Here is a 22,813-nt window from a genome sequence, read left to right on the forward strand (position 1 = left end):
TTCTATTGGATTGTTGGTCTCTGACAAAAACAAAAGGAAGTCTTTGGAAGTTCTGAGTCCTAGACATCTAAAGCTTTGCAAAATAGAGCTCACTAGGCAAGTGTTGTCACTGAACTATAAACCCAGAACCATAAAACTATGATGCGTGTGTGCATGCACATAAGTAAAAGTGTAAGGTATATATATACTTATAAAGTATAGATTTAGGATCCATTTGTATCTTAGAGAAATTTGCTTTTTGGTTGGGGCTATGTATTCTACCTTTTTGTGAACTTCAATGTTAATCAAGCACCAAAATACTTCAGATAACCTGATAGTGGGATGAGGAGATGACTCAATGGATTAAAAAAAAAAGCACTTGCCATGCAAGACTGAGGACCACAGTTCAGATGCCCTGAATCCACATAGAGACTAGACATATATGGCAGCCACCTGGAACTTAATCCATAGGAAGTGGAAACAGAGGATCCTGGGGCAATCCAGCTAGCTTGGCTATCCTGAATTGATAAGCTCTGGATTCAGTAAGATAGCCTGTCTCAATAAATAATGCAAATGGCAATGAAGGAAGATACTTGATGTCAATCTCTGGTTCCTATGTGCCCACATGTACACATACGTATACGCCGGCACACACATGAGCCCACATACATGTCAACACACTTGCATGTACACCCAATGCACACAACGGGTAGTTGCTAGGGGAGGTCAGTTTTCTTTAAGGGTATGGCTCCTGAGAGGTTGACCATACTCTAGTGAGAGGCCACACGTCTGGGCGGCACACTTGAACTTGCTGAGTTTAAAAGAAGAGCAAAGAGAACGCAAAGCTAGGTGGGTAAGGAAGGGGGAAGAGTTGGGAAAGGAATGACCATGCTTAAAACACATTGCACAGAATTTCCAAAGAACCAATTGCTAAAATGAAGTAACACATACGGGAGAGAACAGACTTACACACAGAAACACAGACAAAACACACACACACACGCATATGTACAAACACACAATCTCAAAGCTGGTTTAAACAGGAAAGTTCTCTTGACCCATTTCTTTAAGGAGATGGGAGTTTCAGAAACAGTAAAGGAAGAAACCTAATACACGCATTTAACCTACATACACTCCTTAACTCCTCCATCCTGCATCTCGGCTCTCTTCAAGCTAAGGAGCTTGAAGTTCTGTTGCATTGGAAACCTGGACCAAGATCACAAAACTAGAGATAGGTAGATCTGCGTTTCTAAAGAGCTGTCAGACCCCAAAGCCCCTGTTGACCTTACGGCTCTAGCTGCGACCCTACCATTTATGTGTTTAAGAGTGGGGCTGCTCTGTCCTTTGAAGATCTAGTTGAGTAAGAGGAACCATAATTGGACTGGGGCTGAAGGCTTTGCTGTTGTTTGGAAGACCACTGGAGTTTATTTACCGCAGTCCTAAAGCATTTCGTAAGTCTGGAGCGGTCCCACGGATGAGGAAGAAGAGCCCAGCTGTCTGTCATTGGCTGCCAGCCATGCGCAGACAGCACCCCCGGGTCATTTGTCAATGTTCCCCCTGGGTGCCTGCTTCATGTTAAGATCCTGGCAGCATGCCTCACTTCACTGTATAATTGCACTGGCCTCCACAGGGCTGACTCAATCCTGTTGATGAGTCTACTGAGGTCATGGGCCTTGCAGGCTCGAAGGGCTCAGAAATGGAACACGGCACACCCAAAAGTTAAGTCCAAAAGCTGAAGACGCGACTCCTGTGCTTTGTCCTTGACAAGGGTAAACATCTCACTGTCACATTTTCAACAGGTTGCACAAGACGTGCAGGTCTCCAAGACCTGAGCAGGATGTCAGGACTGGCATGGCCATCACTCAATCCTAATTCAGTGTTTTCCCTGGCATGCAATGAGCCCCGAGAGATCTTATGTTTGTTAGACAGTCTGCAGAAGGTGGGCAGGTAAAGGTCTTGTTTTCACACCCCTGGTCCATTTAGGCTGCCATGATAAAGTTCCGTGAGCGAGGCAGCTTACAGACAGAAATAGATTTCCCATAGCTTCAGGGGCTAAGCTGTCCAGGATCAAGGTAGGGTCTATGGAAGATACCTTGGCTCTCCTGGACCTTTCCCCCTGTATCCTGGAGTGATAGAAAGAGAAAGGGGGTCTGTCTCAGGCCTGAGGCCATTTTTATGAGAGCATTAACTACACCCATGAGGGCTTCATCATTTCCCCAAAGCCCCATCTTTTAAGCATCACTCAAGGCAGGTAGGATTCCAATACATGCGTTTCTGGGAGAAATTCACAGGACACAGAACACTTTCGGAACACAGGCCACCTGCAAAGTATAGAACGCTTTCCGTTCAAACAGCGTAGCCTGACTTCTCTGACTTTTACACATCGATTTGGGAAGACATACCAGCTCGAAGAAATCCGACAAGCATTTCATTTTCCCTGAGGCTCAGAAAGATATTGTGGCCAGGTCCTATGGAGAACTGGGCATAAGCCTAGGACCAGGTCCCAGGGAGAACCAGGCAATTAACTCAACAGTCCAAGGGGTTTTCATGAAGACCAGTAGCTGACTGCTTCGGAAGCTCTCTCCACTCCCTGGACTCGGTCGCTACACTTTTCTCGTCTTCCTTGTCCCTTCCTTGGCTCTTTCTCAAACCCTCAACTGTGAAAGCAACTCACCCTGTTTCTCAAAGGTCCGTCTGCGAAGCCAAGCACTCAGTAAGGGGAGTTCTGGCCTCTCTCTGTCTGCCATGATCTCAGTAAAATGACTAGGTCCTACTGGATGTTGAGGCAGAGGGAAGAAGGATATTTGCAGCATACGCCCTTGATGAAAAGACCCCTGGGTTGTTGAGTTGTTTGTGAACGCAGGTCCTGGTGTGTAGCTCAGGCTAGTCTCCAACTCTGAGTCCTCGTGTCTCAGCCATGCCTGGCTTGTCCTTCCACATCTCTGAGCCAGGGACAGTACTCTCGAAAGATCTATCCTTAGAACAAAAAGCCAAAACCCATACAAAATGACTACAAACTTGCCTTCACCCAAGGCTCGGTGCTGGGCACATGGTTGCTCACAGGCTTACCATCCTCGACCCACACAGGAGGCCTTCACACACAGGGAGACACAAGGGCAACATATACCCAGAAACAGGGTAACCCGAAGTAGCTGTCCTTGTCCCACAGCCACAAACGAGCAGCAGTAGCCTACGTTTATGTAAGTTTTTGATATTTTGTTCATTGTACATGTTCTATAACTTTTAAAAATCAAAATATCACCGGAAACTATTTCGATTTTTCTGCTATTCCTAGTATATCCTTAAATGTTGTGCCTGATAGGTTGACCTCTCCTCCCCCAGAACATGCGAGTCTATATGGGCATGCAGTCTGTCATCTCTTTGGTACCCCTTAGCCAAATGTTAAGTTAATCACTAATGTTCAAGGATGTAATCAACTGCGTTTATGCAAAAGTATCCATAACCCCCCGCCCCTGAAAAAAGACAGTTCAAGAATTTTCTAGATACTTGAACACTTGGAAGTTCCTTGTGGATGATACCTCAGCGAAGGCGGTGGAAGCTCTCCATCCTTTCCTGGTTCGTCACACTGCATACCTCTTCTTCCTCTGCAGTAGCAAGTAAGGGCTGGGGGTGTGGCTCGTTGGTAGTGCTCGCCTGCCCGCACAAGTCCTGGGTACAAGTCCTTGGTGCTATCCCACAACACACAAACTGGGTGTGGCAGTACACAGCTGTAATCCCAGCACTCTGGAGGTGGGGGCAAGATGGGAAAAACCTCAAGATCGTGTTCAATTACCAGGGAATTCAAGACCAGCCTGGGGTCTCTGAGACAGTGTCCGAAACAAACGAAAACAAAAAGTAAGCACGACAAGGCTTAAATTCACAGTTACTTTGTTTTTCAATTTTCATCCCTGGAACCAAACGAGCTCCAAATAAGAATTTCTTTGCCAGTCATAATCTCATTTTGTAAAAGGTCAGGTTTTAGAGGTACAGAATCAGAACAGGGCAAGGCTCTGTTACCTTGAGAACTGCGTCAGCTACGGCAGTTCCAGAAAGCTCTGTAACGGGGTTTCCCACGTGCTTACGCGTGGTCTGGGGTTCCAGTAACATTAGCAGCCTCACAACCTCCTTGGGCTTTGCAATCCCTTGTCTAAACAAAATTTCGTGGCTTGCCTGGAGTGGACTCCTTAAGGCACCCCCGTGCCTTCAGAACTACTGATTTTGAAATGCACAACAATGACTGGGAAATCTTACCCCAGGAGCATTCCTTAGAAAAATCAGATAGTCTGGCTGCAGCCACGTTACACAACGACTACCTCCTCCCAGCACAGCACCGCAGGTGCCGAAACACCGGGTTGAAATGTGAACTGGAAAATGTTCTGCCCTATTCCTTCTGTATCATCTCGGCCGGTGTGCTTAGCAACATTCTTAGCCTGAATGATCTGAATTAGCTCCCAGCACTGCTGGTAGCGGCTGTGGCCGGGACTCCCCTCCTTCAGCCTTCCTGGGAACTGCCCGCGAGGAGCACATTAACACTCTGGCTGCTGATAAGTCTGTTCCAGCAACCCTGGCCCCTTTTGTTTGTTTGTTAACATGTCCCTGTGCTTGTTCCTGTCTCTAAATCTGGGCTGTCCCTCATGAATTCTGTTTCACTTCTTGTTCTCATGAAGAGTAGAGGGGTTGTGTCTCTCGGGAGTCGTTTAAGATGTTCACATCTGCTCTTGCCTATTCTTTTCCCTTGTTTAAAGATTGTGTGTGCTCGCGCGCGCGCGTGCGCGCACGCGTCACAAGTGTCTGTCACTTGTGCGCAGGTTCTCTGAGAGGTCAGAAGAAGACACTGGATTAGCTAGGGCTGGAGTCAGGGGAAGTTATGACCTGCTCAGCTCGGGTGCCGGGAAACAAAGAGCAGAGCGTCTGCAAGTGCCTCCAACCCCAGTAATCTAAACAAACAAACAAAGAAACAAACAAAGCCCATTTTACCCAGCTTTCTGGAGGCTGAAAGGGGGGAATTGTCACAAGTTCAAGGCCAGGCAGGGAATAGTGAATTCCATTATGAATTCTAGGCCAGCTGGGCTCCAGAAAGACACAAACAAACAAAGCAAAATCATTTCTTTTTGTCTACAGTATTTATTTTTAAAACGCCACTTCTATGAGAGTAGGTATCTAGGGGGTACTTGATAGATGAGAAGTAGAATTTTCAAAAATACTGTTGGTCAGGCATCTCTAATGGAAAAATAGGTGGGTGTAGCTGAAGGTTGAAAAGAACCACATCTTTAGCTCAGCCAATATTTTTAGCATGCTCTCTAAGTTCTAGGCACTTAGACACATGTACTACGAACACAAAAATTTAGTCTGTCAGCCCAGACTTTCGGGAATGCAATTCTTTCTCGTGACCTAAAGGACAATAAAATCTTCCCCGTCTTCGGTCCTCCTCTCTGTCACTGCTAGCCTGCAAAAGAGGACAACAAACCCATTTGCACAATCTTCCAGAACGGATAGAGCAATGCTCAGCGTTGGGGTTACCGAGGTGAGCCACGTGCCTGGATTTTCACGCCCGTGGTTGCAATCTGAAGTCAGGGCCCTGTGCTTCCTCAGCCAGACCTTTAAGAGCTGAGCCGACTCCCCAGAACCTCTTTTCATACACGTTTAGCACCTGCCTTCTGCGATGAGAGGCTGCCGGTCTCATCTCTGAACAAGGTCAGTGCAGCAGGGGTATCCGGCAATGACAAATCCCCAAAATAACATCGAATGGAGCCTCACATCCACGCTGCACATCTAACCTGTGGTTTGTATCGTCTGGTTCCCTTTGACCGTCACTATCTATCTCATTTGATCTTCCCAGCACTCTAGGGTCTGCCTCTGTTCTCCTTCGTGCTTCTGCAAATGAAATACTCATTAAATCTGATATGTTGTTTTTATTTTAACCAGAACATCATGTCTATTTTAGGAAGACGATTCTGATGGTCAAAAGAATCACAAGATCCTTAATAGACTTTTCAGTCCCCCAGAGTCAGAGATTGTTTCCTATTTTCCCTGGATTCTAATCATTGAGCTGTGTGTTGGAAACATAACAACCAAGGGGGCTGGGGAGTTGGCTCGGAGGCTGAGCGCTCTTGAGGATGGTTCTTCTGCCTGAGTTTGGTTCCCACTTCAGGAGGCCCTCGACCACCCGGAACTCTATCCAGTGAATCGTATACCATTTTCTGATCCTTGCAGGCGCCCACAACTCACAGGGACACACACATAAAGGTCAAAACAAAAATCATAATCGCAATCAGCACTTCATAAAAATACTCATAAAGCCAGGTTCACTGGGTGTGAATGTAACATCTCGGTAAGCCGTGTGAGCAAAGCACCGTGCTCAGCAGAGGTGACAGCCCAGCCGCTCACCGGGACAGAGATGTTCTCCAGCTCCTTCATCTCCATCGCTTTCCAGGGAGCCCTGTGTGCCGGAGCACTGACCCACAGGGCGGCCACACAACACTGTTAGTGACAGTGTGGCTCCTTGTCAAGTGTGAAGATACTAGTTCTGTCTGACGCCTTGCAGTGGCCACGTCAACGTTGCCCACGCTCAGCAGCATCCTGAAAGATGGTTGCTATGGTGCCTGAAAACAGAAGAGGAGATTTGGACCAGTTCACAAACTCAAGACTTGACGGTCTATTAACAGCAGATCAGGGATTCGAACTTACGTTCTGGGGCATTTTTTCTTCCCATTGGTTCCACAGGAATATTTATTTGTATATTCATTCATTCACTCATTCATTCATTCATTCATTCATTCATACACTTTGCATTCCAAAGTCTACCTCCCTCCTCCCAGTCTCCTCCTCACACTGCTCCTCTTCCTATACCCCCCCCCTCTCCTCTGAGAATGAGGAGGCCCCTGCTGGGTATCACCTCACCTTGATACATCAAGTCACTGCAAGACTAGTCACATCCTCTTCCACTGTGCCAGATAAAGCGGCCCTGTTAGGGGAATAGAATCTACAGGCAAGCAACAGATTCAGGGACAACCCTGGTCCATGTTGGGGGACCCGCATGAAGACCAAACTGCATGTCTGCTACGTATAAGTGGGGCAGGAGGGGTTGGTCTAGCCTGAGTTTGCTCTTTGGTTGATGGTTCAGTCTCTGGGAGCCTCCGAGGGTTTTGGTTGGTTGATTCTATTTGCTGGTCTTCCTCCACAGATATCTTTATGCTACATCCCTGACTAACGAAATAGCACAGGAGCATAAGAATGGACGGGGACACTTCCTCTGCATAATCACAGATCTGTTAGACACAGGACGCCAAAGTCCCGGGTTTATGCTCTACCTGACTGATGCGGTTCATAAGCAGCTTAGCAAGTGGCTCCATTTGGTCTACACTCTGGCACCAGGCACAGGTCTCGGAAGGCTAGTTCCTGGGGGTGGGATAGGGAACCCATCTAAGGGCACCACCTACACACGGGCTCCCACACTGTCCTCAGGAGGAGCACAACTGAGTTATTTGCATGGTAGCATGTGTTCCTTCTCAGTCAGAACAAGACCCTTCCTCGAAGCTGCTTCAAGGCTAGTATCTGGCTAGTATGTCGTCCTATAAGGGTCAACTTCCTGATGATATATTTGGGTTGTTCTTGGCTTGAGAAGCAAATGATTCTCAGGGAGTTATTGCTACTGCTTCCCAAATGGAAATTCCTGAGTACTTAACTGGGTTTACTGAATCCTGGGCATCTTCACATTCAGCTCTCGAGAGATAAAGTCAAGAAGAGGCTGAGATCCTTGCTGCCCTTCCATAGGGCTTCCTCCCAGTACTGATGTGGGTGTTTTGATCAGAGCCTTAAATTCCAGCTCTTCCCAGGTAGAAACGCACATTTACACAGTCTTGAAGGTCACGTGTAATCTTGCCAAACTATTGCTCCTGTGGTCACACTGATAACGGAGGTAGCATGGACAAGGGTCGGCAGCTTACACCATCCTGAGGCACGCACCGTGCACTTCCACACCCACTGACTAAGAGGCCAAACAGCCACACACGAGGGTGACGTGGCAGTCGCTAACCTCAGCATTAACTCACCCTGGAGCCTGACATTTAGCTTAGTGATGACAGCAAAAACCCGAGCTGAGTAAGGAAATATCAGAAGGCTTGAGCAACCCTGAAGCCTCATTTTCCTAAGGTCTAGGCATCTGGCTTCTCTTTTCGTTTGCTGGCCCTGAGACTTGAGCCCAGAGCCTCATGCGTGGTAGCCAAGGGCTCCACCACTGAGATCTATCCTCATCCCTGTCTTCCCTTGTGATTCTGAGTGAGTGTCTTGAGCACCAGCTGGGATTGAACTTGTGGTTCTCCTGCCTCAGACTCCAGAATAGCATAACTTCTGATGCAGATTACAGAGAAGCAGGATAGCATGGCGAAAGGTGTGTCAAATCTGAACTCAGAAGACTTGGGAAGTGATTTAACACCCTACCACTGACTTGCTACATGTGGTGGTTTGTATATGCTCGGCCCAGGGAGTGGCACTGTTAGGAGGTGTGCCCCTGTTGGAGTAGGTATGGCCCTGTTGGAGTAGGTGTGTCACTATGGGTGTGGGCTTTAAGACCCTCATCCTAGCTGCCTGGAAGCCAGTATTCTGCTATCAGCTTTCACATGAAGATGTAGAACTCTCAGCTCCTCCTGCACCGTGCCTGCCTGGATGCTGCCATGTTCCCATCTTGATCAAAATGGATTGAACCTTTGAACCTGTAAGCCGGCCCCAGTTAAATGTTGTCCTTATAAGAGTTGCCTTGGTCATGGTGTCTGTTCACAGCAGTAAAACCCTAATTAAGACACTGCACAACCTTTTTTTTTTTTTTACAATTATTTATCAAGAAAACATAATGCCATTTATTTTCTAGGTTTGGGGCAGGGATAGCAAACAGCAAAGTAGGCAAAGGCATGTTCTCACAAACTTCACTATTCATTTGGTTATTTTTGTTTTGTTTTGATTTTCGAGACAGAATCTCACTCTATAGCCTACGTTGGCCTGGAACTCATCATGTAGCCATGACTGGCTTCAAGCTCAAAGAACCTCCTTTCTCTCGGTCTCCTGGGTCCAGGATTATGGATGTGACCCTTCAGGCCTTCCAACGCTTATCTTTCAGGCCAATCGTCAATAACCAAACAGGCCGCTCCATGGAAATAAGCATAATGCCAAGGAATAGATGGTCTGTGAAAACCTGTCTGTAAAATGGGAGGAGTGTGCCATAATGCTTCTGCAGAGTGCAGAGGCAGATAATGTTAACCTCAGAGAGTTCTTTGAAGAAAGCTCAAAAGTAATAGCTTTAACCTATTGCCCACTAGAGTACCATATTCCTCTCTCTCTCTCTCTCTCTCCCTCTCCCTCTCCCTCTCTCTCTCTCTCCCTCTCCCTCTCCCCCTTTCTCTCTCCCCCCCCCCGTGTGTGTGTGTGTGTGTGTGTGTGTGTGTGTGTTTCTAAATAACAAGAAAAAAGAAACAAAGAAAGAAAGGGAGAAAAAGAAGAAGAAGGAGAGGAGCGAGAAGGGAGAGAAGAAGAGGAGGAAGAGAAGAAGAAGAGGAGGAGGAGGAGGAGAGGAAGAAGAAGAAGAAGAAGAAGAAGAAGAAGAAGAAGAAGAAGAAGAAGAAGAAGAAGAAGAAGAAGAAGAAGAAGAAGAAGAAATCCCTTTCTTTCTACACAATAACCTTGGAGGTCCTGGTTCACGGCTATGGCTCTACATGTCAGTCTACCATTCATTTTCTCTGCTGTCATTCAGTGCTGCACCCTCTGTGCTTATGATTTCATTTCTACAGGGGAAAGACCTTGACTTTGCTAGCTAGTATGTAATGAATGTAAACACTCCCCAGAAGCAGTGGTAGCTGAGGATCGAGTCTGTGGGTCACCTTTGTTCCACAGCATTTGGGGTTCAGTACAGGGATAGGGGATTGGGGTACAACAAGCAGATTTGTTTTGGACAGACCTGTCCACCAAGCAGTAGGGTCTTCCTGCCCAGGAAGCAAACATGTAGCAGTCAGGCCAGTGGAATCCCTCTGCCCAGACTATGACAAAGAGCGCCACTGTGTAACCACATCCTGCCCCAGAAAACACCTGCCTGTAGCCATGCTCTCACCAAGCTCTGCTCTGACTCTCAGAAGAAAGCCAGCCATCTGAGGGCTCAGCACGCCTCCTGAGAAGCAGAGGTGTTTTTTATAATAGCAATTTCCTGGACTTGTTGTTAAGGGGTTTCTGCAAGCTATAAATTGTTTGACCTAAAGGGAATAGGTCACTGCCTCCTGGGGTAAGTGGCATGATGGAGAATTAGACAATTAAAAAAATTATTTTAGATCTTTTTTGGCCTAAGAGTCAATACCCCATCTCAGTACAGTTTAAATGCTCTGCTGTTCCGTGTATTTTCCTCTTAAAAACTCTTTTATCATATGTTTTTTTGCTAGTGTCTATGTGTGGGGTGTGTGTGTGTGTGTGTGTGTGTGTGTGTGTATGTGAATGCGCACACATGGATGTGTATGAAAATCAGGAATCCATTCTTTTCTTCAGACTTGTCTTGGGGGGTGTCTCTTGTTTTTTTCAGGGTTCTGGGGACTGAACTCAAGTAATCAAACTCATACAGCAAGCACTCTCAATCACTGGACCATCTCAGTGGCCCTGACCCCAAACCTCTTATGGAATGTTCCTAGAATCCCATAATAACCAGGTGGCAAGATGACCCCTGGTGATCCTCATCCCTTTCCTGGCATCCATACCTCATGAGGTCTCTTCATCCTGAATCAGGACTGACATGTGTGAACATGGGACACAGAACACATGAGAGAGCCTGCTTCCTGAGGTCAGGTCAGAAACGTACTACATGCAGCTGCTAACTGGGCCCCATAGATCGTTCACCTGCAGGGGTGTAGACAGCCAGGCTACAGGGACCCTCAGCAGCTCCATAAAGAGTCTCACTGTGACACGGTCCTATCACTAAGCACGCCATGAAGCAGTCCTAGAGGCCATTCTTCTGTCAAGTCTTTCAATGACTGTGACATCATAGCCATCTTCTAGGACTGAGCTCTCACCCAGAGAGGTCTCTCCTGAATTTCTGGCCCATGGTTATTGTGAGAGACGATGGTGATGTAATACAGTAAATTGGATGGCCATTTGGGATCCAGTGAGACAGAAGTAAATACGAACCCTTTTCTGAGGTTCTGGGATTTAGTTGAAGAGATAAAAGTCTCCTGAAAACGAGAAGTTTGAATTCTTGAGAGAGTTCATACAATGAATGGCAGATCATATTGTTCGAGGCAACGGTAAACATTTTTTTTTTTTGGAGAATTCTTTCCAGTAATTAGCACTGGCTTTTTCACGTCCAGTTTTGCCTTGATGAAATTCAAGAGCAGGCTAATGTAAAAGTCCTACGTCATTGCCTTTGGGGCATGGCCTCACCAACACCCCAGACTTGGTGCTGTTCCTGTGGTCTATAAGTGATGTAGTGGATGTGAATACAAGCTGAAGACTGGTAAGGAGTGCTCTATTTATCTCCAGAGCACCACTAGCCTGAAGTTCCCAGGACCCTAGAGAGTTCATGTCTCCAGACGAAGTCATCAAGCATACACCCACACAGTCAGCTGGAAGTTGAACCGACAAGCTCAGAAAGAGCGTGGATGGAGAGACTCTGCGTGGTCTGCCCATTGCTGTCTGCCTCAGTATCCAGGTCAAGCCTTCAGCTGCAGAAGAGGGCAGACGGAGATCTGGTCGTCGGCATGGTAAATCTATCACAGTGACTGGAGTGCAGAATCATAATCCACTCTCCAAACGGGTGTTTGAGAGACGTGGAGGTGTAGCAAAGACCGAGTTCTTAGACCGAGTTGTGGGTCTGAACTTTGGAATTCTCTGTTAGGAGGAATGAAAAGGAGGCAAGGAGCCTGGTGTCCTGTCTCTGAGCCTTAGCATTCACCACCGGCAAGAGATTGTTCGGGCGTGTGCGAGCTCTTCATCTCTGCCCCGCCCTGCTGGCTCTTCCCCCAAAGTGGCCTTTTCTATGACAGCCCGAGTGACACATTAATAAAGTACCAGGAAGTTCAAGCAAGGGCTTGAAAGTAAGCAGGGGACAGAATTCCTCTTCTTAAGGAAATCAGTGAGGTCAGTTTGACTCCTGTATGGAGTGAGTGCCTTTCGAATGCTAGACCATTTTCTCCCCAGCCCCCGCAGAGACGCCTGGCAAGAATCATATAGCCATTCTGTCATATGGATTCATCCTCCCCTCCCCCTCTTCACCCTCCCCCTCCCCTTTCCCCCCTCCCCTCCCCTCTTCCCCCTCCCCTTCCTCTTCCTCTCTCTCTCCTCTTCTTCCACTTCCTCCTCCTTCTCACCACCACCACCACCACCACCACCACCACCACCACCACCACCACCACCACCACCATCATCATCCCTCAGGACAGGGTTTCACTTTGTAACCCTGGCTGGCCTGGACCTTGTTATAGGAATCTGGCTGGCCTCAAACTGACAAGAGATCCTCCTTCTACCTCCCAAGTGCTGGGATTAAAGGTGTGCACCACCATTGCCCACTGTCTCTTTTTGACAAGCCTTAAATCGTTCATTTTGAGACATCATCTCACTCTGAAGCCTAGACTGTCCCAGAATTTACTATGCAGCCCAGGCTGGCCTCTAACTCCCATTGATCCACCTGCCTCAGCCCCCCAAGTACTAGATGTTTCAGGTCCACACCCAGCTTAGTCTTGAGTCTTGTTCTATCTCGTACCTCCCTACAGAAAACACAAAAAGTGAACGTGGTTCTCCAGATGCCCTGGAAACCTCTTCCACCGGATGTTCTACCACTGGGGGCGTTACTGCCAAGGCCACATTAGCCTAAGACGGTTAAGCAGCCTCAAATACCACTAGCCCCATGGTCACATGACACTTCACATTCAGGGTAGCAATAGAAAGTATTTCTCTCCGAAGCCCCTCATTAGGTAAGAGCAGGCAAGGGCAAAAACCCTTCCTCCTTTTTATTTTCTTCCTAGAGGGGTTTTTCTCACTTCAACCGCCAGAGGGCGCTGGTCTTCAAAAAACCCACTAGACTAGCAAGGTAGGGGAGTGCAGAATGCAGGGAGGGAAAACCCTTGGCAGTTCTCCGTGAATAATTTATACTGGTGAAATCTAACCACAGGCTTTAATACCACTTGTAAGTGGGTATCTTCTCCCCCAATGATAAAGAAGCCCCAAGCCATGCTTTCTGCAACTTGCCGTTTCTTCTTTTCTCTCAGCCGCTGTCTCCAGGCACTGGGAGACTTTCTCCAGAAGCTAAGCCCATACTTCTCACTTAGAGTGTGGTTCGTATCAGAAAAATGGGAGAAGCCAGGCCTTCCAGGAGCCAGACATTTGCGAGCTGGAAGGCTTCAGGACTGCGAGATAGCAAAGGACACCAGTCTTAGGGTTGTAAAGATCTTGCCTCTATCCAGACTTTGGCCGTACCTCAGCCTTACCTACGCCTGGAAATGATCATTAATCATGTCACAGCTAGCCATAGAACAAAATCATCGGGACATGTTACATGCTAGCTCTTCACTCTGCACAACAGGAATGCATGACAAAGTGAGTTGTGTCCCCATGGTCCTCTTACCACCTTTTCAGGACATATGTATTTACACCAGTTCTTCGATGTTCTCCTACAGAAGCCTTGCCACTTAAGTGAATTAAATTACTTCCTCCCTTAAAAAAATAAAACAACTCATTTTCCAGCATCCTGCCAAACAATAAGAATGAAGTAAGGCGGGGCTGGAGAGATGGCTCAGCGGTTGAGAGCACTGACTGCTCTTCCTGAGGTCCTGAGTTCAATTCCCAGCAACCACATGGTGGCTCACAACCATCTGTAATGAGCTCTGATACCTTCTTCTGGTGTGTCTGAAGACAGCTATAGTGTACTTATACATAAAATAAATAAATAAGTATTTTAAAAAAAAAGAATGAAGTAAGGCTATATGAGATCCAGAAGCAAGATAATCAAGAAGGCAGGTGAAGGAGTGGGAGAGGAGAGTCCAGAGAGATCCTGGAAGCAGGTAAGAAATTGCTTAGCAGGAAACCCTTATAGTGTGGGGAGTTATGCCTTCCCATGCCCACTTGAATACCTGATGTTTTCAGACATGGCTTCTAAAGTCACATTTTGTTCTGCATCCAGAAAGCCCAGACACAATTTGTAGCCCAAGATGTTTTCAACAGTCTCTGTGCTAGGACCACTGAACAGGGACAGTTGTAAATCCCGGGACAGCTACATGCTGTCCTCGATGATCTTTCTATCTAGCAAGGGACACAAACAACAAACAAGTGGTTACAACACAGTGAAATAAACACCACATGTGCTGAGACAAGTGTCACATGCTTAGGACTAGAGTTAGAGGAGATGTGGTTCTGGGCTTTGTTGTGACAGACTGCATCCTTTGTCACATGACATCTCCACACGCCACGCTGACTGGCGTGGAACAAACCGTCTTCCAGTTCCTATTCCCTGTCTTGTCGCATGACCTCGGCGCTTCAGATGGTCCTAAATCGTAAATTGTGTTGTATGATGCTATGAGAGTAAACAGATCCCAGGCTCATAAGATATGAAGAAAGATATATTTAACTCTTTATTCACCGTTTGTGTATCTTTTCTAAACATGTTTTTAATTTTTAGTGAATTCTTTAAAATGTGGTTCTAGAATGTCTGGCCTTCTCATTATAAAATTTAGACTGCTTTAAAAACATGACAACTGCCAACCACTACAGCCACGTCAGGATCTGTCCCAGCCTTAATGTTAAAATAGCCAAGTCCTGGGAAAACCCTCATCCCTGAACAAACCGCCACAATGGTTCTGAGCTGCATTCTTCATTATGCAGGGCATAGAAAAAAGTGGACCAAATCCAGGATTTAATCCCCGAAGTATGGATGCAGAAAATATTACTCCACAAGGCCCAGCTTGCCTCCTGGATATGAAGAAGAAACATGTAATATTTAATAAACACAAACATCCTTATGAATGACAGCAACATGATGTACAAGAAAACAAAACTACCTACCACACACACTGAAGTTACCCAGAGTGAGTAGGATGTGTGTATTTCTGGGAAAATGCATAGAGGCTGATAACACGGGCTCTCATGTAAGATATGTGATGTGACCTCCAATCATGACTTACCGCTTCTACTGCTGTGTGATTGGCCAGCTGCATAATCTGTAAATTAGTTTCATTGGCTGTAAAACAATTAGGCTGTAAAACTTTGAAGTGTTCTCTACTTCAAGGTGCTGGAAAGATGGCTCAGTTGGGGAAGTCCTTGCCGTGCAAGCATAAGTAGCTGAGTTCAAATCCTCAGCTCCCATGTAAAAGCCAGATGTAGTGACAGGTACCTTTAGTCTCAGTGTTGGCAAAGCAGAGGCAAGAGGGTTCCCAACGCCTGCTTAGCTGCAATTCTAGCTGAAGTGATGAGCTCCAAGTTCAGTAAACGACCCCCTCTCTGGAAAAGTAAAGAGGAGGCATGGCAAGAAGAGGGTGAAGAGTGCTTGCCAAGCCAGCTGAATTTCTGAGCTTGACCCTCAGAACCACATGAATGTGAGCAGAGGAAGGTAATTCTGCAAGGTTGTGGTCCCCATACACATGCTATAGTATCATATCATTTAGACATCACACACACACACACACACACACAACACACACACACACACACACACACACATATATCATATACACGCGTACTAATGATGATGATAAACAGCTTTTTAAAATGCGGTACAGATTGTAGAAGGTCAAAACATAAACTCTCTCCTACACCTACACAAGTTAGAGGCAGAGACAAAAAAAATCCATCACAGTACACATAATATATAGAGTACTCATTGATATCTATGAAAAAAAGAAGAGGAGGAGGAGAGAAGGAGGAGAAGGAGAAAGAGAAGGGGAGGGAGAGGGGGGAGGGGAAGAGGGGGAGGAAGCGGAAGCAGAAGCAGAGGAAGCAGAAGAGGAAAAAGGAGGAGGAGGAGACGGAGATGGGGAGACAGAGAGATGGGGAGACAGGGAGATGGGGGAGGAGGAGGAAGAAGAGGAAGAAGAAGAGGAAGAAGAAGAGGAGGAAGAAGAGGAGGAGGAAGAGGAAGGGGAAGAAGGAGGAGGAGGAAGAAGGAGGAAGAAAAAGAAAGAAGAAAAACTTGGCATTGATTGCCTGGGTTGTCTCTGGCAATAGAGATAGTGAGGAGTCATGAAGCCCTCTGGAAAACAATTTTGCACGAGATTTGAAGGAAGCATTGTCTAGACTCTTCCTGTGAGTGCTCCTCCAGCTCAGTCCATCCTGTTTGCTGACCATAGACTGGCTTACATGGTCATGGGCAGTAGCTGTTTGGCCTTCCAGATTCTAGTTGGATTTGCTGGCTACAGTTTTCAACTAATGATCTCTGGTCTTTCAGGGGGTCCTATCTTGTCTCTTGATTCTGGGAAACATCCCCTGACCTCCCAAGTTTAAAATAACAACAGTTGCTATGCAACTGCATGGCCCACCTCGGGGTTCTCTGCCATTCTTCAGAGACCCTGGCACACAATTTGCGAGTTATCCCTCTGAAAGTTTCTTCCAGTTGTCCCACTGAAGCTGCCTTTTGGATCTTGTGGAACTTTGACAGACATAGAGGAGAGAGTTTCTGGGTCAGTGGTCCTAAGACAAGCATTTGGAAACCGACTCTAGACAGGTCACATCAGAACCATTGAGAGAGCCCTTGAGAAATACAGATGTCTGATTCCAGCGGTGGCCAGCTGGGCCTCAGAACATATGGACATCTGTAGGGAGTAGTTCCTCCTGCTGACACACAGTGTTAGTTACCACCAGGCCCTCCTCCTGCCTCAGAAGGGCTTTGACTTCTTGTTTCCGTTCCCGTTGGGCCCTGGTTTCATTTTGAAATAAAACAAATCAATTCAGCCAAGCACTAGATAGGTTCCCAGAAAGACAACCTTCTTGGGTTGTTTTCTTCCGGTCTAAAATGGAATGTTGTTGGCGCTCAGTAAATGTTTCTGAAGAGTATACAGAATAAATAACTCGCTAGGGATGATCACAATAGTGGGCAGGGCTTAAATGAGATCGGGTGTGGGATGGTATCGATAAGCTCAGTATTTGATTAAGATGCGAACAGAAGGGTTGGAGATTTAGCTCAGTGGTAGAGCGCTTGCCTAGCAAACGCAAGGCCCTGGGTTTGGTCCCCAGTTCCAAAAAAAAAAAAGAGAGAGAGAGATGCAAACAGAAAAGATCTTAATGAGGAAGGCGAATTCACCAAAGCTGAGCTCTTGAACAATCCTGGCCCAAAGGTTCTAATGTGTCCTCTCTCGGTTCTTCAAAAGTCAGTCCTTCAAAGCCCACGCTAAAAGTCAAGATGTCATCAGGCAATGGTCAGGAACTCTTTGGTTCTTTTAAAAAATTATTTTTACTATTGAGAGAGAGAGAGAGAGAGAGAGAGAGAGAGAGAGAGTTTGTTTGTGTGTGTGTGTGTGCGTGTGCGCATGCATGTGTGTGTATTTGTGTGTGTGTTGTTGTGTGTGTCTGTTTGTGTGTGTGCATGTGTTTGTGTGTGTGTGGTGTGTGTGTTTGTGTTTGTGTGTGTGGTGTGTGTGTGTTTATGTGTGCATGTGTTTGTGTGTGTGTATGGTGTGTGTGTGTGTGTGTGTGTGTGTGTGTGTTTATGTGTGCGTGTGTTTGTGTGTGTGTTTGCCCCTAGAGCTGGAGTTGTGAGAAGTTGTAAACTGCTCCCAGGTACTTGGGACCTCTGAGGAGAGGTGCATGCTCTCGCCCCTGCGCCATTCCTCCAGCCCCTGTGAGGCAATTTTATTTTTTGTTAAACTGAACTTTGAGTTTTCATTCCCTTGGTGCATAGGAGGAACAAGGCTTGAAGTACTTAATATACTAGGCATACCCCAGAGCTTCTCGAACATTTTCAAGTTGAGTGCCATTTCTGTGGAAATTCAAATAAAAGTTCATGGTGGGGCTCTCCCTCCCAGCCCTCAGCTATTCCTAATGGCCCAAGGAAGCTTTTTTCTTTGCTCCACTTCACCTTTCCCTGGTCTGCGAAAGGACCCGTTAACAAAAGCAGCTCTTGACTCACCTTCTCATGACAATATAATCAGATAAATTCCTAATTGACCTCCTTTCAAGCCGAAACTAAACTGACTTGAATTCATCCACTAGGACGGCGTTCTGGAGTTAGCACAGTTGCCCAGCTCTTTCGACAATTCCTATGGTCTAACCCTTTGTCGATGACAAATTTTCTGGATGACTTATGGCTGTCATTATGAAAATCAATGATCGATTTGTGGTATTTTAAACCCATTGGCTGCCTAAAGGCCAAGAAGGTAGTTAGGATGCCTTTCTCCTCCTGTGACTGGCCCCTGACCTGGTTCTTCTGTCTGCACGGCTGACATAGCCCACTGCTGTCAGGATGATTGCTCTCTAAGATACAAAATAAAAGTTCTCTGGGCAGGTGAAGAACCATTTTGTCTTTAAAAATGTATATGTCTTTTTGGTTTTTAAAACATCTATTAGTGTTGTATGTCTGTGTCATGTGTGTGTGTGTATGCATGTGAAAGAGAGGAGAGAAGAAGAAAGATTGTGTGTGTGTGTGTGTGTGTGTGTGTGTGTGTGTGTGTGTGTGTTCTCTCCCTGGCTATATAGCTTGAGTTGTCTTGGGAGTTGTGAAGCCCCAGTGACCTTGCTATTAAGTCTCAAACCCTTGGACAAAAGACTGAGAGGCCTACTTTACACATCAAAGTGGACCTGGCAGACAGGAGCTCCCCAGCTTTCTCAGTCCCTACCTGTTACAGGATGTGGCCAGCATACTCTGCCCTCTACCCATTCCACCCCCGCCACCACCACCACCACCACCAGGGTTGGGCAGCCCTTCCCCCAGATGTTCTTCCCTATATAATCCAGCCATTTTGGCTACTCACTCCTTTTTTACCTCTTGTCTACTGCTCTGCCTGATTCCCCTCTCTCCCCTCTCCCGTCCCTTCCCCTTCTGCTCAAATGGCTGAGGGTTATGTTCAGTTTGGACCCTCCCAGCTGTCTCTCTCTCTCTCTCTCTCTCTCTCTCTCTCTCTCTCTCTCTCTCTCTTTCTCTTTCTCTCTCTGTCTCTGGCTATGCTCTCCCTTTTATCTACAATAAACTTTCTTCTCTCTCATACCCAGAAGCAGCCATGTCCTTCCTTATTTTATTTTATTTTCAGACACCTGGCTGGTTACGCAGTTGCTTGGATAGGGACTCTTAAGTGGTGACTCATCTCTGTAGCCCCTAGTTTGGGGGCCGGCTATTTTTAAGACAAGCCCTTGTTATGTAACCCAGAATGGCCTCAAATTCCTAACCCCTCACATTTGTCTCACAAATTCTGGGTTTACAAGCCTGTGCCTGTGAGCCCCTGCTATAAAATATAGCAGTGAGGGGAGCTTTTGTGAGAGAACTCATCTCCGTCAGAGAAATGCTATTCAATAAGAACATCCTAGGAGTCTGCAATAAACTAATTTGTTAGATGTCTAAAAATGTTTTCCAAGATTTGAAGAAAAGATTAAGATGTGTAAGATTAAGAAACTGGATCTGAGGACTGATCAGAACTGTTGACCACTTAAGCAGAGGATTGACTGCTCCCAACCAAGGGCACCTAGGCTAGACGAAGACATAAAGAACACCTTGCAAGGGTGGCTTGTGGTGCCCTTCTGAGGGAGTCACAGAATTGCCAGATCTTGCAATCTCTAAAATTAGCCTGACTGACTAAACGTATTTGCACTCCTGCCCCAGGACAGGGAGATGACCAGGAGGGTTCTCAAGTTTCCTGATCATTTCAGGTCTCGGAAATGGAAACGCTGTTTCTCCTAGGCAGCCAAGAGTTGCCCAGAGGTTCGCAGTAGGTGTGGCCTCTTGCAAAGCTTTGTTCTTTTTGGAATGTCACAGAGCAGTGACGCTGTCTACCGTCTGAAAGGAAAGCAGAGTTGTGAGGAGAGACTTCAGAGTCTTCGTAATCAAGATAGCAAGTAGGTGGATCTGTACACGAAGCACCTCACGCTGAGATGGAACCCCAAGACTCCAATTTATCCTCAAACAAGCTCCAAGACCATCTTCTTCATGGTGTCTTTTGGTGCGGATGTCTGCCCCGCCTCTGTAGAGTGGATATTTGGATCTTTGCTGTTAGCCCAATACGTCAGGTTTGGAATAGTTGAGCGTGCTTGAAGTCCAATCTTGGGGCTACTTGGTGCTGATGTGGGAATGAGGTAGAGGGGCTCGGCTAGGGTCAGGTGAAGCTACAGAGCGTAAGAATGAGAGCTGCAGAGCCAGCAGCTCCCCACTGCAGATCCCCAGTCCTCGGCTAGCAGGGGCTGAGGTTGCAACAAAGGTGGTGATGCTACCAGTGGACCCTCTTCCAGTGGTAGGGGCTGGGTAATGTTCTTTCTTATGCTTGTGTGTGTGTGTGTGTGTGTGTGTGTGTGTGTGTGTGCGCGCGCGCGCGTGTGTGCGTGTCTGCCTGTATATCTGTCTGTGTGTCTGTCTGTCTGACTGTCTGTATAGGTGCATGCACCTATGACAACCTCAGACCTCATATGCCATCCACAGAAACACTGTCCACTTCCTTTGAGACTGGGTCTGTCACTGGCCTGGAGCTCAACAATTAGACTAGATCGGCTGGCCAGTGAGCCCTAAGGAGCCTCGTCTCTGACTTGGAATGGCAAGTGCACACACACTGCCATCTCTGTCATTTTTACATTAACGCCAGGACCCAAACCCAGTTACTTCGTGTTTTTAAGGCATGAACTATCTCCCTGGCCCACTCTAAGATGTTCTGAGCACATTGTTTGATCTCTCGATGATGTACTTCCCTTTGTAGAAAACTGGATTCTGCATTTCTAGCAGCGAAGTATGGAGCGAACTCCTTGGTTACCTTCAAACTGATCAAACAAGGTTCTTGTTACTGAGGAAACAAACTTTGTCTTCTTGGGACCAACAGAAGGGCTGGTTGACTTAACTTGGTTGTCACTTCATCTGTTTCAAGAGGAAGATTCAGAAGCTCAGTCAGAATCAACTCTTGAAGCACTGACTGCAACCCTCTCCCACATGGCATTCAAGGGGCTTTCTTGGCCCATTGACCTGTGAGACATGGGCTTTCAGCCAGGTCCTGGGAAGGAGGAAGGTGAAGAACACTAGCTTTTATAGGATCCCATTAAAGAGTTCACAAAAACATGCTGCACTCGAAAGGGGTCCCACTGTTTCCAGTGCTTAGGCTGTCCTCTCCTGGAGACCTTCTGGAGAATGTTAAAATATTCAGAGGGGAAATTATTACAGTTCCCTTTGCATATTTTATTTTATCTTATTTTATTTGTATGTATGTGAGTCTGCATGTGTGTAAGTGTACCATGTATATGCAAGAGCATGTGGAGGTCAGAAGAGGGTGTCAGGTCCCCTGAAATTGGAGTTATGAGCCACCTGCTATGGGCACTGGCAACCCAGCCTGGCTCTTCTGTAAGAGCGGCAAGCATTCTTAACCACTGAGCCATCTCTAGCCACTACATAGCTGTTCTCTTGAGGAAAACCCAGACCACTAATTTCCCAAAGACACTTGCCTTCTCTCACACTCTGACTGCTGACATTTTTTTTATTCCACAGCTAGTATTTTATTCAGAGGGCAGTCTCATTACACATGGTCCAAGAACATTCAAATAAGAACTCAAATTGAAAGTTAACGATGGGTCTTCAAACATCATAGCCAACAATGCCATGTTTGCCTATGATCTCTCTGATGTAAAACCATATCCACACCTCAGTGTCCACCAAACCGTTCAGCACAGCCTCCTTAACTGTAAGGTGTTTGAAGTTACCAGTTTTAGCACTGTGAATTATTTTTTCATGCTCTGAATAGCTGTAGTGATTTCACCAGGGGTTAGGGGAGCCAGCTCAACCTTGGTGTAGTGCCAAAATATGACTAATCAAGACTTTGAGTAAGTCACAGCAGCGATCACCATTGACGGTGTCTTCTCTGCCAAGTTACAGATGAACTTGGCCATGATCTAAGGTGGAAGGTACATCACTCTGAAGCACTGGCTGAGTGTTGACTTCTGACATTTTTATACAGTGGCCTTTAAGCCAGTGCCATGCCATCTCACTGGTGCAGGAGAAGCAGCCAAAAATACCGTGGATCATGGCCTCCAAAATTAGCGCCTGTGCACTGACAGGAAGGAGGGGATTTGCCAAGAATAGTAATGTTTAAAATACAATTGGAGACATCTTTAGTCCACAGGAATTTATTCTGGGTGTGTGTAGTGTCCCTGGTTGTTTGATTGTCTACTTGACATTACACAGAATATCTTAGTTAAGGTTTCTATGGCTGTGGTAATATATCAAGACCAAAAGAAAGTTTGGGAAAAAAATGTTTACTTCCGGGTTATAGTACCACATCAAAGTTCATCATCACAGGAAGTCAAGGTAGGAACTCAAGCAGGGCAGGAACCTGGAGGCAGGAACTAAAGCAAAAGCCATTGAAGAGGGGGCAACTTACTGGCTTGCATTTCTTATCCAACCCACGACTACAAACCCATCGATTGTCAATTAAGAAAATACACTATAGATTTGCCTTCAGGCCAACACAGTAGGGACATTTCTCAATTGAGGTCTGTTATTAAAAAAAAAAAAGACAAAAATTCTAGTTTGTGTCAAATTGACAAAACTGGCCAATGTGCTAGACTCATGTTCAATTGAAAAGTTGCCTTGATCAGATTTATCTGTAACCATGTCTGGTAGTTTGAATAAGAATAATAAAGAATGATCCCATTGGCCCATATATTTGAATGCTTAGTCACCAGGGAGCAGTATTAATTGAATGGATTAGAA

General features: G+C 46.4%; 1 long non-coding RNA gene and 1 pseudogene across 1 annotated transcript; both read right to left on the reverse strand.

Moving 5' to 3' along the window:
• Positions 1-4,987: 4,987 nt before the first annotated feature.
• On the reverse strand, positions 4,988-9,297 carry LOC120094840 (uncharacterized). The gene is made up of 3 exons (XR_005489532.2): positions 6,880-9,297; positions 6,367-6,581; positions 4,988-5,425 (listed from the first exon to the last, which is right to left on the reverse strand). It is a non-coding gene; the product is annotated as an uncharacterized LOC120094840 (long non-coding RNA).
• A 12,382-nt stretch (positions 9,298-21,679) lies between these two features.
• Positions 21,680-21,990, reverse strand: Atp5mg-ps1 (ATP synthase membrane subunit g, pseudogene 1; annotated as a pseudogene).
• Positions 21,991-22,813: the final 823 nt, after the last annotated feature.

This window comes from Rattus norvegicus, chromosome 9 (assembly GCF_036323735.1).
Source record: "Rattus norvegicus strain BN/NHsdMcwi chromosome 9, GRCr8, whole genome shotgun sequence".
Lineage (NCBI taxonomy): Eukaryota > Metazoa > Chordata > Mammalia > Rodentia > Muridae > Rattus > Rattus norvegicus.